Raw genomic sequence first — 4,427 nt, 5'->3', positions numbered from 1 at the left:
TTTCGCGAGAGTTCAAATAGATACGAACGAGATCGCAGTGGTGACGCAGCATTAAGGCCGCCATATTGGTGAGGGGAACTGCGATCCTCGACCCAAGTTGAAGAATTTGAAGGATTTGCTTCAAAGCCATCAACAATGCAGACGACTGTCCACTGTGGCTCTACGCTCTTTCAGGAGGAGTGAATGCTGCTTGGAGAGACTTGATGCAACCTGCTGGGTTTCTTTAGATAGAGAGGAAACTTTATGACCAATCTGTCTGATTTGATTGAATTTGACTTTGTAAAGTGCCTTGAGATGACGTGTCATGAATTGGCACTATATAAATAAAATAACATTTAATTGACTTCTGGACAGGTCCCCAGTCCATCTCAGAGCAACGCAGAGACAGACAGGACAAACAATCACGCACACACATTCACACGGAATGTCAGTTTAGATAGACAATTTAACCGGGACTGTGGGAGCTGGAGCCAGAACTGAACCTCAAAGGGTTCAATTATCCACTGTGCAGCTAACACTGAATGCAAATAGGAGAAAATATTTTTTTATATATATAACATGGTCTAGCATACAGACTGCATTAGGATTGTTTTCACTTACTCGGGTAAGTAATGATTGAAGATACGTAATACCACAACAAAATCGGGCCTCTTGTTGAACAATTTAACATTGTTAAAAAATGTAAAAACATTGTTACATAGAAAAATGCCATTGATATCATAAAATAATAGAGAATCAAATGAGTTACAACTTTGTGGGAGTGCTGTTTGTTTAATCCCATGCTGCTCTAATCAGGCCCAGGAGACAAATAATCAAACCTTTGTTCCTTTGTTTAAGGGAAAATATTTAGAACCTGATGTAGCATATTTTTATTGTTGTAATTATATTTGTATGATATAAATCATGCACTTGTAAAGAAACAGCTGTTAAATAAATGTTTTACTATATGATAGGTGCTCAATCCACTGTTGTCCTGGAATAATAAAAACAAAGTGTCATTAACAAACTTCAATACTGTCTCATTCATCACCTCTCAAACTACATATGTTTCATAACTTGGTGCAACTCTGCAGCACCTAAATGTACTTTTATTTTTTTCTAAACATTTAACCTTTTCATGTAGACGGATATATTAACATTTTGCCTCATTTGGAAGTTTGGTGAAGGAGTGAATTCACCAAATTTAGAAACAAAAGTGCTTCAGGTTCTGGACTATGAGACTGTTTGACTACAGTTTTACTCAGGTCTACCTTTTTAAAAGGGAAACATTCATACTCAGCACTCCAGGTATGTCATGCTTGCAGTTTTAGATATACGTTTTTCAAATGTTGTAAGCAGCCTTTTAAAATTGCTCCAACTGATTAAAAAAATTCTGACATGACAATGCAACGTTTAAATGAATACAAAGACAAAACGTGTCTACTGTTTGTTCTATTCAGTTTTTGCTGCACAATCGAAATTATACATTCAAGTTGAGACATGTTCTGTAAATGAAACGGTATAATTTCTCAACCATTCATTTAATTCCAGGTTGTGAGGTAATAAAACATAGAAATTGCCAAGGGGGTGAATACTTTTGTAAGACACTGTGCCTGCTTTGTTTTAACTAAAGGGTGATGTTACTATACCTCTGTGCCAAACTTCCAACTAAGGATGATTTTTTATTTTCTATACTGAGGGGCATCAGAGGGGAGAGCTGTCCATGGTGCTGCATTGGATCAGTTCAACTTAGTGTTGTGGGCGGTAAACGTTTTTGCACCTTCATGCTGAATAACTAACATTAAATGGTTAAAATTTGCTATGGTAAGTATTTTACAGAGACCACATTAATATATTTTTAATAATAACAATCCTCTTTATTGTCATTGCAACATACATTCCAATGAAATTTGTTCTCTGCATTTAACCCATCCCCATGGGGAGAGTGAGCTGCCACTGTGCGGTGCCCGGGTAGCAGTCTGGGGTTAAGGGTCTTGCTCAGGGACCCAGAGTGGCAGTCTATGGGAGTTGAACACAGAACCTCCAGGACACAAGTGCAATGCTCCAATAAATGGACTTTAATGTGATTTTCTTTAGAAAAAAAAAGTAATGATTTTGTTATGAAACAAAACCCTTGGATAGCGAATGAAGGGGCCGTGGCTGCAGGGATTAAAAGCCCCAAAGCCAGAATTTGAAATCGGGACCTTCATGCTGCAACGCAACAGTGTTACAAATGTTATGGACTTGATCTATCAAAAATATTTGTGTATCGTAACTCCTGTTATGCATGTGTGGTTTCATGTTCAAACAGTCAAATAGTTTGACCCATGACTAAATGCAAATAGTTTTGTGTTTAAGATCCCTTGAATCCCATGAAGGTGTGAAATAATTATATAAGAAGCAACAGAAAAATAATAAAATAATATATATATATGCTTTAGAAACCTTATGTTTCAGCCACTGTGATTCACTTTTGTCAATATGTATAACTGGTCCTATATCATTTAATATAACTGAATGGGCTCATATACTATCTGAGCCATGCTAACCTATCTAAAAAGAAAGCTCTGGAGGACATTTCCATTGCCTGTAAATCAGTCATAAAAAGCATTTCCCTTCTAAAGGTTATGCATATGCAACTAGTTCTTTCTGCATCTCAGTGCAGCATCTAAATGCTTTGTAATTTCTCCTACTCGTCAGCAGAGGTCTGCAGAGATTATGCCATATTTTGCCTGCCTTTATCCCACTGTTATAACTGCAGAAACATGACTTTCGTGGAAATCCAATACAAGTTTGACCAACTGAAAAAAAAAATGAAACAAGGAAATTATCTTTGGAGTAAAGAATAGGGGGTAAATGTTTTATTTGAAAGGTGCAGATCTGTTAATAGTGCTACTTTTGTAGCACTATTAAAAAAAAAAAAAACTAACAATAAACGCACCTGCAGGCAGGTTATTCCAGCCTAATCATGTGTGAAATGAATTAAAATGTAATAATTTGTTGCATTGTTGTTATTGGACATTGAGGTGACAGTGGCTCAGGAGCCAGGAAGTTTGTCCTGTTACCATCTCAGAGACAAAGCAGGTGAGAGCATCAAGATACTTCACAAAGCGCTTTGTGAAGTATCTTGATGCTCAGCGTCGCATGAGCATCAAGATACTTGATGGTGAATGACTGAATGTAGAGCGAAGCGCTTTGAGGTCCTCTGGACTTGATAAAGTGCTATATAGGTACAGACCATTTACCATCTACAAGCCAAAGATAGCCTAAAATAAGACTGAACCCTTTTAGATGTGTTGCTGCTCCGTGAACCATTCTCTTCCCATGTGTTTCATTCTTTCAGCTCTTTTCTAAGTCATATGTTGCCAAACCGCCTGAGGATCTGCAGCTAATCGGCTGTGGGAGGGTGAGCACCATTACAAGCATGCTGTGTTCTGCCGAATCCCCTCGGATTCATCTTGCCTTCGTCACCCTCGGCACATTGGCTCAGGACGGTGTGAAGAAATGATCGCCTCGGCTCATCTGTGAGCAGAATCGCAGCCCTGTGATGTAGGAGAAGAAATGTCTGTGGCTAGGGAGAGTGTGGAGGGTGATGCTCCAAGCAGGAAAAACTTACCTGTGAGGTAGTCAGGCATCCAAACACTGGATGGAGTGAAGAGGATGAAAAATGTGGCATTTGTAAAAAGAAAATGTCTGTTTTTAAAGCAGCTGTCACAGCTACTTTAGTTTTAACACAATATCCATTGAAGCACTTTTATTAAGTAGCTGATTAAATATTAGGGCCTAGTTGAATGACAATAGGATCAAAATTTCTAGAGTTCACATCTTCTTTTTAGGTCAACCAAATTTTACTAAAGAATCAAGTAAAATATCAGCTGGTGACACAGACATATAATTACTATCTATCCCTCCTGGGTATAATTCTGTAGAAAAAAAACACATCTTCTGTGCAAATTGCCAATTTCCTATCAATAAATAAAGGTAAAACAATGCCAGTCATTTAAGAACACCATGAAACATGCATTTGAAATCTGTTTTTCTGAAGCGTTTATTTGGTGGAACATAGAACATGGAATCATACAACCTGAAAAATAAACAGCCAGTAGATTAATAATTTGTAGACTTGTACATTTAAGGTGCTTCCTAAGCAGAGACATGACCAAAGCCTTGCCTCTGCACAAGCAGGTGAATTAGGTTTCCTTCAGCCTCAGCAGCAGAGCTCAGTGTTTCTGAGCTGGTTGGTCGGATGATCCTGTGGAGTCCAGGTTCTGCTGCTGGATGTTGGAACCAGGGAACCTTAACCAATGGCTTCATCCTGTACTGCATTTGATGAATTTATCTCTTTATTCATGATGCTGACAAGTACCTGGCCATTGCAGACGTGTTAGCTCCTGAGTCAAATTGTTGAAAGTCATGGTAAAAAAAACTTGATCAGGTTTTGAAACATG

This window comes from Fundulus heteroclitus, chromosome 3 (assembly GCF_011125445.2).
Source record: "Fundulus heteroclitus isolate FHET01 chromosome 3, MU-UCD_Fhet_4.1, whole genome shotgun sequence".
In the NCBI taxonomy this organism is placed as follows: Eukaryota; Metazoa; Chordata; class Actinopteri; order Cyprinodontiformes; family Fundulidae; genus Fundulus; species Fundulus heteroclitus.
This window is presented reverse-complemented; position numbering follows the sequence as displayed.